Here is a 14,651-nt window from a genome sequence, read left to right as displayed (position 1 = left end):
TGCCATTAAGCACTATCCACCTGTCCACCATTTCTTATTTGTCTTTGGGGAAGAAAACATGTTTGGTCTGGCTTTCATGTGACATCAGTCCTACAAGAACATGGTTGGCACTTAACTGCCCCCACCTGGCCTGCATTAGCAAGCTGCTCAGTGCTAACAAACCAGCAACTGGAGTGAATATTGCGCTTCCCAGCAATGATCACATTCCCAACGTGCACAAACGCATGGATATATATATACATATATATATATATATATAGCTTAATTCATGACTGACAGATATAGCAGAATTCACCACAGCCAATGTTTTATTTATGATGTGCAGCCTCTGAAGTAGCAGGGTAAATTAATGCACAGCAAGGTCTGACAAGAAGAATCGTGGTCCTGTTTGGACCATTCATGATGTAGCTGGAATACTAGAGAGCATTCCTCTGGTCTGTCTCAAAACACTGCAATGGGATAGTTTTCATGCACCGACTGGAGAGGACAAAGGAGGGTTTCCATTCAATATAATAACGGCCCCTGCAACAGTGCTTTTACTGGGCTGTTACAGTGCTGGGAAAGCCCCTTGTTACTGGGCTGAAATATCGGCTTTGAATTAATTTCTTATCCCGAGAATGGGCCAAAACCACTGAGCTACTACAGAACATTGCTGGCACCCAAGGGATATTGAAATAGCTAGTTTTGTCTTACAGCTTTCCTGAGGTTCAGAATACTGCTGTACAGAAAGAGGTAGGAAATAGATTCACAACGGCAATAAGGTTACATGGACCTTGCATTGTTTCAACTTGATCTTGCTGTTTGGATGGTGGGAGACACCAGTTTTTGAACATTTGATGTCTCTGCTTCATAACATGAATTAATTGTAACAAAGTTGACCCTCTGCACTAAACGTGCAACCCAATTGCATCGGGCCGCCAAGAGTTCTACATATACTAACAGCACAAGGTCCACTTTTTTCCAGATATCACAATTCTCAAATAAATTGGATTGATCAACTTACTGTTTGCTGCTGGTTGAAGATCTCTCGTCACCTCTGCCACGGTTTCTGTTTTTCTCCATAATTGCAGTGATAGCGGTTGAATTTTTTAGTCCCAGTATCTCGATGCTTTTTAAGGTTAAATATCTCTGTTACCGTTCTTAGAGGTTTATGGTATTCTCAATCTCTCAACTCTGCACTTTGAGTTGGAATAGTAGTGTGTGAGCTAGTATCGGTGATCCTTGTGACACTGATTGATTGACACCCGTAACACTGTATCCGAGTGCATTATTGGTCTGCACTAAGTTTTTCGACCTTGTTAAATCCTGATTGCTCTGTTGTGATGCAATATTGGTTGCCTGTGAATATATGACAAGGTAACTGCGTTTTGTATTTTTTGCTTTTGGGTTTCATTCCTTTAAAAAAAAAGTTATTTTCTCGATTGTTTAAATTATTATACATCATGAACATTTATGTATACTTTTTGGAACTAGGCACATCACTCCAAAACGGCATGACAATGTTATGAACTATGTATATTATATTAAGTCTTGTCTTCTTTGTCTGTCTGTCTTTGAGATCAAGGAACTACGCCAAAATAGCGCCAACATTTTTTCAGAATCTTACTCGGCTTTTTCCCACCGTTAGTATTGTTTCTTCACATTTGATGTTATATTTCACAAGTTATTGGTATTTAAAGTTTAAAAAAAAAAGCCAACTTTGAAAATAATAACTGCCTGTGAGAGTGAGACTTTTCTAGCAGCTTCCAGTGATGATGTCACAATGGCATCTCAGTCGTCTAATAACAATGGGATCTCATTTCCACAAGCTGCCATGAAGATTCCGAAAACTGAAAATGACATCACAATGTGACCTCTGCTGCCAATACAGAAGATATGACAGTTGACGGAGTGGGAGATGGGAGGAGAAGAAATGTTTTTTAAACATTGTCTTTAATCGGGGAGTGCGAAAGGGGAAAGGTGAGGGAGGGAGTGACTGAGGGTAGGGAAAAGGAGAGGGAGGGAGAGATGATGGAGACAATGGGATCAGCAGCTTTAAGAGGAGTAAGGAGTGAGATTTTTGTCCCTCCCCATGTGGGAAGGATTGATTGGCTCAAGGGAGCGCCGACACCGACCCAAAAGTCGAGTCCATTCATTGGCTCCGGGAAGCGGCGATTGCTCCCTCCCCCCCCATGTGGGGAGGATTGATTGCGTTGGGGGAATGGGTGAGTGGTGGATACGGATTGCATTGGGTGAGTGGTGGAATATTGTGGTGACGGAACGGGTTACGTTGGGAGAACGTGTGATGGGGGTGATTGGCTCTTGGGGGTGCCTGTTCGTGACGCCGCGTTGCCTTCCTTCCCCCTCCCGCGTTGGGGGACGGGGCCCGATGGGTCCCACTTGGTCTAGTATATCTCTAAAATTGAGAATAAATTGAGATTTATTTTCTCAGTGGAGTCTTTGAATGAAATATCAGGAACAGCAGTTAGAGAGGTAAAAAAATAATGGAGTTACTTTTACGATGTTAGGATGCCCCAAAGGGTTCTGCAGCAGATGAAGCACTTTTTGTAATGTAGATACTGTTAGAGTGTTTAACAATGCCAATTGGCACACAGCAGAGCTCCACAGTAGATCACCAGAGGTAAACTGTTATGATGATGTTACAATACAATACAATACAATACAATTTATTGTCATTTGAGCCTCAGTGAGGCTCAAACGAAATTCTGTTTCCACAGCCATACAAACAAAGACAATTCCTAGACATACACACAATTTAGTTCACACAAACATCCATCACAGTGGACCTACTGTGATGGAAGGCAAAGTCTTTTCTCTCCCCTGTTCTCCATGTCTCTCCCGATGTCGAAGCCCAGGCGGGCGATGATAAGTCCCACGGCCATTTTAGGCCGTGCCGGGCGATTTACGGCCCCGCTCCCAGTCTAGAAGTCTCGAAGTTGGAGCCCCCGGCGGGCGCTGTAATGTCCCACGGCCATGAAGCCGTGCCGGGCGATGTATGACCCCGCTCCGGGTCTTTCCAACCCTGCGACACGGGCTGGAGAAGTCGCGTTGCGGGAGCTCCGGGAAGCGGTCTCTCTCTCCCCCCGGACCCGTGAGCTCCCGATGTCCCAGTCCACCGGACCTGCGGCTGCGTTGCTGGAGCCTCCGAGCCCCAGGAGTCGAGTCGCAGCAGCGAGTCACCACCGCTCCCCACGCTCCGAGGCTGGTGAGGGAATGGGTACTGACCTGTAAGAATTTCTCTGCTCTTCTTCAAAATCATATGTGCAAATATTCTTTAACATTTTTGAGGATAAATGTGGTGTGGGGATGATGGGTATTGTAACGCCATACTGTGTGGAGACAATCTCGTCCGCTCACTGACCACCACGTACACATTTATGTTTAATTCTTTTGTACTCCACGAGGAGCAAATTACAATGCCCATTAACATTACAGCAGGTTTTTGGAATTTGGGAAAAAATCAGAGCACCCAAAAGAAACCCACATGGTCATAGGAAGAGCATGCAAACTCCACAGAGATGATACCAGAGGTCAGATTTGAACCTAGGTTGATGGACCTGTCAGACAGTAGCTTTACTAATTGTGTCTCTGTGCCACCTTCGGCCGTGAGAAAACTTGGTTTAAGTTCTCACCTTAAAGACAATAACTTTGAAGTGCAACTGCAGGAGACACGTCCCTATACCTCCTCCCACGACTCCGTCCAAGGACCCTGACAATCCTTTCAGGTGAGGCTGAGGTTCACTTGCACCTCCTCCAACCTCATTTATTGTATCTGTTGTTCCAGGTGTGGACTCCTATATATGGGTGATGTCTATCTTTTTCCTTGATCATCGTCTGCTCTGATCTGTCGTTTTCACACTTTACCCTTCCACATCTCGAGTCTCTCATTCCCCTGATCTCAGTCTGAAGAAGGGTCTCAACCCACAACGTCACCCACTCCTTCTCTCCAGAGATGTTGCCTGTCCCACTGAGTTACTCCAGCATTTTGTGTTGGCCTCTTGACATGGTTATTCTAATGCTTCACTGGCCATCTTCCCACCTTCATCCCACTAAACCCCTGTAAAACTCTGTTGCTGAATTCTCATTCTTGTCTGCTTCTCCTCCCAGTTACATGCATCATTGCAAGTTGTAGTAATTTCATGGGATTGTTGAGGACAGAATATAGAATAATAATCAATAAGGGTAAATGTGCCTGAATGGGTAAGGGGACCACGAGGGAAGTAACTGCTGGAACCTTGATAATTCCAATAGACGTCAGTGGGGGAGACTTTGTTGATGGGTAAATCTTCAACCTCATGCTGGCTACGACCCATTTCATTGTCATTTGCATTGAAGCAAACTACATCTGTCTTGGAGCCACAATTTTAAAGGCAGGTTAACCCCACATAAACTCGTTCTACCGAACAGGCAGCTGGACACCTGAGAGCAAGACAAGTCATCTAATCGTCATAAGCCTATCGTTAGGATCCAGAAAGTGTGAAGTCTCGGTTTCCATAATCATTTTCCATTTGTGAAATTCCAGCGAGCTCTGTTACAACCAATGAGAAGAGCTGCCAGCTGCATTTGAGTGAGTCAGGCTTGCCCTGTTCCACAGTGTACACCAAATCACCCACTGGCAACAGGTCAAATGGAGCTCCAACAGTTGGAAAATCAGACATCTAACTGCAGTGGCGAAGGACTTGCAAAGATTGACTTGACTTTGTGCCAGAATTGTACAGAACTCCAAACAGGATAGTGTTAATTGTTCTCTGATGAACAAACAATGCCGGCTGCACTGCTCCGAGATTGAGTCCACGTTCTTTCTCCTCCTGAAATATAACAACACAGAGAATAAATGCAGTGTTTTGCAGCTTATCCTTTCGATCGTGGTGTTGAGAAAACCCAAAAGGATAGAATCATTATAGGCAGCAGATGATCTGGATCCAGTGAGAGGGGCCTTGTGCTGTTGGCTCAGCCTCTTTCCAGTGGGATAGGAATGAGCCAGGAATCATTGTTCCACAAGCTTTTCAGGAATTTTTTCACTTTGCAACTGTTGCAACATCAGATTAAAATAGAATGTCCCAGATATAGGATGGATTAATTCAAGACCTCTTTGACAATAATCATTAAAAAAATTATTATGAGCCTGGGTATATTATGCTTATGATTATTTTTTGTATGAAATTTGTCTATTGTGAAAGTGAACTAGATAATTCAAGTGCACTCCTCATTAGAGCGCTTAACATTTGTCTGTGACATTACTGTTTGCCTGGTGCCCATTTCTTCCTTTTCCAATGACGGTTGTCGTGGGGGCTAAAAGGCCAGTGCCTACAGTTGTTTATTATCAGGAGTTAAATACCTACTCTCGGAGTCATAGGAATGCCTGTTTGGCTCTTGGCTGGACTTGTACTGGACTGCTTTCAGTGCTGGTACATCACATCTTGCTTCTGTTTGGCTGGCACTTGCGACTGTGCCCTGTCGGACTGATTCCCTTCTCTCCGCAATAATCCAAGGAACGTTGTGCATCTTCACTCAACTGTGTGTGTGTGTTGTTGTTGGGAAAAGCCCCTTTTCCCCTTGTTACAGACGTTTCTGGTGTAACCTGCTCTGTCTGCCTTACATATCTTTTTTGGCCAATTTCCCAATTTTATCTGGTGGTGGACTCAAATTAGTAGTCAGGCAAAGAGCAAAGACTATTTGGTGTACCAAAAATAGGGAACTCCAACTTCCAGGGAAAATTTGAATAAACAATGTTAGTAACAGTGTATAAACGTATTTGGATAGGTTGAAGAGAAGATACAAAGTGCTGAAGTAACTCAGCGGGTTAGACAGCATCTCTGGAAAACATGGATAGGTGACATTTTGGGTTGGGACCCTTCTTCAAGGTGTCTGGATAGGTTTATTGGTTTATCAAATTCTAATGAGTTATTCTTATTTTCATGAATATTATATCTAGAATGGCACATTAGCAGGTTGTGCATGATGTATTTTATGCACAGGAAGATCCCTGTAGCATATGAATAGTTGGGATGGTGTTGCAGTGCGTGAAGTGGTGCTCTCTAGACACAGACTCTACATGGGCATGAACTATCACTTTCTGTACTGCCTTGCCGTCATAACCATCTTGCAGTACAATCAGAGGCTGGTGTAATGCCAGCAGTCTGCCTCTCTGCTGGGTAACTTGGTCTCCTGATGCAACATAAAATGGCCACCATTGACTTCTGTGGCCAAGTCTTCAAGCAGAAAATTCCCTTGCTTCATCTTGTTGATGCATTGGTTTGAAATCTTTCCATCCTGTTGACATTAGGTCTCATCTGGTAGAACACTCATTTGTCAGTTTTGAGGTCCGATTATGTTAATTGTGGATGAAGTTCACTGGTAAATTGCCAATTCCTCAAGTTTGGATGTAGACATGGTTGCTATAAGTGTGAGGTAGCTACTTATTTAAGCAGCTAGCAGCTGTTGGCTCGTTATTATTGGCAGCTATTAATATTGGCATAGTTTTGTCAGTCCCTGGAGCCACCTTCTTCTGTCATTTATCATGGGCAGATTCCTTACAGTTTGGAATTTGCTATTACGGTGCAGAACTGAGTTGGATGCAGACAGCGCTAGCTACATTGGGCTACTCCACATCTTCTGGACCTTCCTCCTGATACCAGCTTCTGTCATGTTCAGAATTATATTTTTCCTCTCTTGCCAGGCCTTCCATTTCCTTGCAGTTTTTAGTTGGAGCATCTTCTGCTGACTATTTTACAGTATTCTCCAAAGGTATTGCAATCTAAGGTTGCAGGGATGTAACTCTCTTGTAGCTCCTTAACGTAGCTGTTAAGTTCTGCAGAGGATTCTGTTTCTGGATTCTGATGAAAGATTCTGAAAAGTGTTTTGGGGAATGGGTTGCGTTGGAGGATCAGGCCTCCCGTGTGACTGGGACCAAACGGGTCCCACTTAGTCTCGTCTATTTATTTGCCTCTGTACTCCACAATTTGAGATTTGTAATAGAAAAAACCACATGTGGTTAAAGTGCACATTGTCAGGGTACTTTTACACATTTTGGTTTCAACATGTAGAAATGACAGCAGTGTTTATACATAGTCCCCACCATTTCAGGGCACCATAATGTTTGGGACACATGGCTTCACAGGTGTTTGTAATTGCACAGGTGTGTTTAATTCCCTCTTTCATGCAGGTATAAGAGAGCTCTCAGCACCTCATCTTTCCATCACCTTTGGAAACTTTTATTGCTGTTTATCAACATGAGGACCAAGTTGTCCGACAACTTTAGGCTGTGCACGCCATACGCAAGAAGAAGAAGAACATGAGAACCAAAGTTGCGCCAATGAAAATCAAAGACGCCATTATGAGACTGAGAAACAAGAATAAAACTGTTAATCATCAGCCAAACCTTAGGCTTACCAATATCAACTGTTTGGAACATCATTAAGAAGAAAGAGAGCACTGGTGAGCTTATTAATCATGAAGGGACTGGCAGGCCAATGAAGACCTCCACAGCTGATGACAGAAGAATTATTTCTATAATAAAGAAAAATCCCCAAGCACCTGTCTGACTGATCAGAAACACTCTTCGGGAGTCAGGTGTGGATTTGTCAATGACCACTGTTCGCAGCAGACTCCATGAACAGAAATACAGAGGCTACACTGCAAGATGCAAACCACTGGTTAGCTACAAAAATAGGATGGGCAGGTTACAGTTTGCCAATAAGTACTTAAAAGAGCAACAACAGTTCTGGAAAAAGGTCTTGTGGACAGATGAGACAAAGATTAACTTATATCAGAGTGTGATGGCAAGAGCAAAGTATGGAGGAGAGAAGGAACTGCCCAAGATCCAAAGCATACCACCTCATCTGTGAAACACGGTGGTGGGGGTGGGGTGTTATGGCCTGGGCATGTATGGCTGCTGAAGGTACTGGCTCACTTATCTTCAATGATGATACAATTGCTGATGGTCGTAGCATAATGAATTCTGAAGTGTATAGACACATCCTATCTGCTCAAGTTCAAACAAATGTCTCAAACCTCATTGGCCGGCAGTTCATTCTACGGCAAGATAATGATCCCAAACATCCTGCTACAGCAACAACGGAGTTTTTCAAAGCAAAAAAATTGTCCATTCTTGAGTGGCCAAGTCAATCACCGGATCTCAACCGAATTGAGCATGTCTTTATATGCTGAAAAGAAATCTGAAGGGGACTAGCCCCGAAAACAAGCATAAGCTAAAGATGGCTGCAATACAGGCTTGGCAGAGCATCACCAGAGAAGACACCCAGCAACTGGTGATGTCCATGAACTGCAGACTTCAAGCAGTCATTGCATGCAAAGGATATGCAACAAAATACTAAACATGACTACTTTCATTAATATGACATTGCTGTGTCCAAAACATTATGGTGCCCTGAAATGGGGGGGACTATGTATAAACACTGCTTTCATTTCTACATGTTGAAACCAAAATGTGTAAAAATACCCTTTAATAAAATCTGACAATGTGCACTTTATCCGCGAGCCGGCGGCCTCGCCAGCAGCTGTTCGTCGACTTTTTAGTTTTTAGTATGTCTAAAAGTGTGTTTTAGTGTGGGGGGGTGGGGGCGGGAAATTGGGAAACTTTTTTAGCCACTTACCTCGGTGGAATGCGACTTTTCTCCTAGTTGCATTTTCGCCTTCCATCGCAGTCTAGCAGCTTGGATTGGTGTGGCCTCTCCCGGAGTCGGGCCCAGAGCTTCAGCAGCGGGTGCAGCACGGACTTTCCATCGCAGAGCCGGGCGAACCCTTGCCGGGGGTCGCCAGAAGAAATGCTCCACTCGCTGGCCCGCAGATTATAACATCCTGAAGCCGCGGGGGTGGCGTGGACTTTCCATCGTGGAGTCTGGGATCCCTTGCCGGGGATCGCCGGTGAAGAGCTCCGACCGCTGGCCTGCGGCCTATAACATCGTGAAGCCCCAGTCTCCAGTAGGAAGCGGCCGATTCGGGACCTCCAAGCTGCGGAGTGTCCGTCCGTCCTGACGTCGGAGTTTTGTGCATCCCGACTCCATCAGTGATACGTCCCACAACTTTGGTGTCATCAGCGAACTTGATGATGGATTTCGCACTATGACCGGCTACGCACTCATGAGTATAGAGTGAGTACAGCAGGGGGCTGAGCACGCAGCCTTGAGGTGCTCCCGTGCTGATTGTTATTGAGGCTGTCACATTTCCACCAAAGGAGGAGGACTGACTGAACGTTGTTGCCTTCCACCACAGTGAAGAATGTTGATTCCACTGTGGTGGATGTTCATGTTGTATTCTATTGTGTATAGTGCTCTTTATGATTGTGTGGCTGCATGGTAAATCAAATTCCACCGTACCTTAATTGGTGCATGTGGCAATAAATCTGAACTTGAACTCGAACTTGAACCACGTGATTTTTATGATTACAAATCTCAAATTGTGGAGTACAGAGGCAAATAAATAAATGATGGGTCTTTGTCCCAAACATTATGGAGGGCACTGTATGTACAGTGCCAATGGAGAAGATTGAATGGGATTGATTTGTCTTCCTCTTTCTAAGAGCCAACTCTGGCAATAATGGAGAAAGACTGAAAGTTCTGATTTTATTGTTATTAAACCACTCTGCTTGTGCTGTGCGTTAATGGTGTAATTATTCAATTTTTAAACATAATCTGAATGGGGTTTGAGACACAATTTATTTGACAGTGAAAGGTTATTGCACAGAGTAATTAGTTCTCTTATCATAGCATTGTATTATAATTTTCACAACTACTATTTTCATTTCTCCCTTAATTGGTATTTTCCTTCTGGTAATTCCCCGATACAGCTTTGCAGCTACTTGCTTTCATGTTCATGTGTGTCATCTGCTGACTCTTCAGTAAGATTTGTTCCCTTCCTGTGCCTCTTGAAATTGCTCCACTGCTACTACTGGTCTGTGGCCAGGTCTGTTCTTTTATCAAGGAAAAATTGCTGTATTACTTGTAAAGGAGACCAGTATTGCATCAGAGAATGGGATGCACCGACTAGGCCGGGAGTTAAGTTGAAGAACAGTTCAATTGAGGAGTTAAATAAATGTTAAATAGAGCAAATTAATCCATAACAATTGGACAACATTTAAAATGGAGCTAAGCTGTTCAGAAGAAAAGCAGGAAACAGTTCCTTGTGCAAACAGCGTTGGACGTTTAGAATGCTTTTACCCAAAGGACAATTCACTGGGAGTCAGAGCCTTCATTGAGGATCAAGATTGATGTGCTTTTACTAAGCTATGTATGGATGTGGAGCAAAGGAGATTAAAGCTAAAGAGGAAGCATGATGTGATGGAATGTTGGGGCTACTCTGAAAGAATAAATGGCCTAACTGTGATTTGCAACTTATCTATGTGTAGGAAGGAACTGCAGATGCTGGTTTAAACCAACGATAGACACAGAATTCTGGAGAAACTCAAGTTCAAGTTCAAGTTTAAGTTTATTGTCATGTGTCCCTGATAGGACAATGAAACTCTTGCTTTGCTTCAACACAGAACATCATAGGCATTGACTACAAAGTGCTCTTGTACTCCAGGGTTGTGGTGGCTTTCTTTCAATCTCCTTCATTTGTATCTTCTTCCAAACGCTCAGCCACAGCCTTCCCATTTTCACACTTGCTACTCACATTTTTTCCCTCGACGGGATAGACATCTTCCCGTCGCATTCCCCCTCCCTCTCTACCCCCTTCCTTCAATGCCCCCCTCCTTCTCTGCCCCCCACTCCCTCTCTGCCCCCCCCCCCCTCTCTACCCCCCCCCCCTCACACTCTACCACCACTCTCTCCCTCTCTAGGGAATGGTGAGTATTGGGACCTATGGGTGAGTGGTGGAGTATTGCGTTCGGGGACAAGCCCTCCCCTGTGAGGCCATGCCCACCTCACCCCTCAATCGCTACCTCCCTCCCCCTCCCTCTACCCTTCCTCTCTACCCCCCTCACCCTCTTTCCTCTTTATCCCCCTCCCCTTCCCTCTCTACCCCCCTCCCTCTCTAGCTGCGCCTGCGCAGTTGGGGGCTATGCGTGAGTGGATAGGTAAGGGGGATGGGGGAAAAGGAGCGAATGAATAATATTGATATAATATCAAGGGGAGGGGTTAGTGTCTGTGTGTGGGGTGTGATGAGTGTGTGTGACACTGCAGCCCCCCCCCCCCCCCCCCCACACACACACAAGTGGATGGGACCCAACGGGTCCCACTTGGTCTAGTAAGCATCAAAGCTGAGTACTGGATTATCCCAAGGGTAGTTCATTGGCCATGTGTGGGACTGACGATTGCTCCGTGGTACAGGAGAGATACCATATCCACCAACCTTTTTCAGTGCAACTCTTGCCTTCGAAGCCTATGTGGACCCTTCCCACGTCCCCAACCTTCTCAAAAAAACAAGTCCATTGATATCAACCATCCACTCATATCTAAATGTGGTTATTGTGTTAATGTAAACTTCCCTCACCGAAGCAGACGATGGCTGCAGCCAACACAGAGAGAGCAAGAGAGAGAGAGAGAGAGAGAGAGAGATGCAAGAAAGCAGCTATGACATATAATACACAATAAATTATATTATAAATACATAAAAACAAGTTATGCATTCTTGTACTCTTACATGGGTATGACTGCACATAAAAAAATCCCCCCCCCCCCCCACCCTTCCTTCCCAACCTCAGCCTCACAGACCTTAGAGTACCCCTAGTTCCTAAAACCCATTTCCATCACTGGTTGCACTGAAGCTATAGAACCTTCCTGGTCAATGGGTGAGACTGGTGTTCTGTGACTATCAATGTGTCTGTCAAAGTGCAGAGAAGGGCAGGTGAACAGCCAGAGGTTTTGGTTCATGTCAGTCCAGCGACCGGGATGGGGCGGTGGGGGAGGATGGTTGAGATTCTGCGGTCAGGGAATATCGTGGGCTAGGACAAAGTTAATATAGGAATTAGAGGGCAGTAATCCCTGGATTACTCCATGTGCTGAGGGATTGGGCCAAGAAGAACGAAGTGGGTAAAACTGCTATATTTGTGCAGCAGGGTCTGGTGTCCATTCGTGCTGGGCCTCCGTGCCATTAGACCAGGTCCTCATTCTGTTGGGCCGTGTGGTACAACCTGTCCCACATAAAAATAATTTGTGTTCAGGCAGCTTCCACTGCTCTGAACTGGAGAGTAGGTGAGTGATCCAGAGGGACAGTCTCCGAGAAGATGAAATGTGAGACCAATGGATTTCAGTAGCAGGAAGTGGGAATCTGGGAGTGAGAAGGCAGAATGGAACCATTATTCATGTATATTTGTGCCAAGACCTTCGGACTATTCAAGTATGTGTGTGAGAGCGAAAGAGAGAGAGAATGAGTGAATGCTTTGGACAGCTTTTAGAAACACAATTAAATGCAGCTGCAAATTGACGAATATAAATGATATAATAAATAATGGTCTTTGACCTTCCAGGCCTCCCCTAATCAAATCCTTGCTGCTCAGAGCATTTAATAAGGCTCTAACATGGTCTGGAATGTGAGGTATGCCAAGCATTCCTTGCACCAACACCCCCAGGCCTGGGTATTTCCAATGTACCAGACAGAACTGCTGCAGACACTGTCGTAATATATCTCCTGTGTGTTGGCTGGGGCCAGAAAGAAGGGGGGCTTGGTAGTAAGGGAGCGTTTAAAATAATTCCAAAAGCCTAAAGGGCAGCTTCCACACTGGGTGGGGGGCGGAGGGGGGGAGGGGTAGCGAAAGTAGAGGCATAATATGTGCTGTGAGGAACGAGTGGCTGGAAACTCTGCACAACACAGTAATCCAGTTGTAAGCAGAAGATGCCTGGACTCTTTGGCGGGGCAGGTTGCCTTCTATTGATGTGGGTGTTGCCAGAAGTAACCAGCTGCTAAACTCGGTGTGCCATGTAAACGCCCCGTCCAGGCGCAACGATGGAAAACTCAAATATTTTTTTGTTTTGCTCGGCATTGCAGGACAAAGCCGACTTCGCCAGCAGGGAAAACAAGCGAACCTCTGTTGTATGGCAGCTGGCAGAATCTCAGCAATGTGCACTGCAGATTGGGCAGATTGTACAAAAATAAACACCCAGGGCACTTGTGTTAACCCAGAGTGCGCCCGAGTCCCTGCTCACTCAGTTCTAATAATGGAAAAGAATGGATGGGATCGAGAAAGAACTATCCAATTTTGTCCTGCAGTGATTGTATGTTATTATTCCTGTTTTCATTGTTACTTTGAACAAGAAAACTACTGTGATCTCTCTTCCCTCTGGGGAGGCGAGGAGGAAGAAGCTGCCACTCATCCAATATTTTAATACAATTATGGTCCAAGTGAGTTTTTAACTACGGAATGACTTTTTATTCAAGGGACCAGAGTAAATTTTGTTGCAATGGCTTCTTGCCAAAGTAAGACATAATTCATATGTTAAATGTTGTCTCGTAGCGTAACATCTCTTTATTTTTCTCTTTTTCTTTCACTTTCTCTCTCTCTTTCACTCTCTTTCCCTCTCATTCTCTTTCCCTCTCACTCTCTCATTCCCTCCCTCACTCTCTCTCTCTTTCCCTCAATATTTCACTCACTCCTGCTCCCTCCCCTTTCTCTCTCACCCCTGCTTTCCAGCCCCCCTCTCTCATGATCATGAAAGCTTCTGGTTTCATAATCTCCACTATCCACTTCTGAGGAACTTGTAAAAGCTTCACAGATCCTCAGCTCCTGCTCTTCCCCCAGTGAGTGAGAGAGAGAGAGAGAGAATATCACACTCCCACCCAGCCCAAAAACCTGCAGTAAAAGAATTTCACCCCCATTCCCCATAGACAGGATAAAATAATGTTTGTCATTAGTTGGACCATAATTGAGATTTACCACAGCTCAACACAGAGGGCATAATAATTAAGCTAAACCCCACCATAACAAGGACTTGTATACAAGTCAGTTCTCATAACCACATCTCGCCTCCCATTATCCACCACCTTGCATGCAGTTATGTAAAAGAGATTCTACAAATGTTGGTCTGAAGCAGGGTCAACTATTCCTTTTACCCAGAGATGCTGTCTGACCCGCTAAAGTTACTCCAGCTTTTTTGTGTCTATCTTATACAAAATAATGCAAATTGGATTCCTCAAACCCTGAATGACACCTATTACATCCAAGGCTTGAGATGAATGTTGTTTTTTATTTTAGTCTTTTTGAAAATGCAGTCAGTTGGAAAACTTACAGTATGGGTTACTGAGATGACACCATTTTGAGCAGGTACCTCTACTTCAAGTTCAAGTTTTTATCCATTGTCAGAATTTGGATGAAAGTGCGGAGGAGAGAGAGAGAGAGAGAGAGAGAGAGATAAGATGCGTGAATGGCCAAAATCGTGTGAGTGGACAGATAGCGGCATGCAAAAAATGTGTAGAGTGAGAGAAGGTGGATTTTCTGAAAGGAGTGAACATACAGTAAGCATAGGAAGGATTGAACAAGGAGGGATAGAGTTATATAGTATGGAAACAGGCCCTCAGGCCCAACACATTCATGCCCACCAAGATTAAAACGGCACAATCCAGTATAAACAGTTTGAAACCGAAGTCATTTAGGGTCAGGTTTCTAAATTAATTTCTTGCCAAGTTTGTTTGTAGTTATATTGTGTGTAATGAGTTGTTATCTGTTGCAAATAAGGAAGCTGCTTTACAGAGTAAAA

The 14,651-nt window shown here is 44.5% G+C and overlaps 1 protein-coding gene across 1 annotated transcript in view; it reads left to right on the top strand.

Moving 5' to 3' along the window:
* Nucleotides 1-14,651, top strand: part of wwc3 (WWC family member 3) — a 173,565-nt gene that overhangs the window by 50,226 nt on the left and 108,688 nt on the right. The window lies entirely within an intron of this gene.

Source organism: Amblyraja radiata, chromosome 14, assembly GCF_010909765.2.
Source record: "Amblyraja radiata isolate CabotCenter1 chromosome 14, sAmbRad1.1.pri, whole genome shotgun sequence".
Taxonomy (NCBI): domain Eukaryota; kingdom Metazoa; phylum Chordata; class Chondrichthyes; order Rajiformes; family Rajidae; genus Amblyraja; species Amblyraja radiata.
Note: the sequence above shows the minus strand (reverse complement) of the source record. Positions and strands in the feature narration are given on the sequence as shown.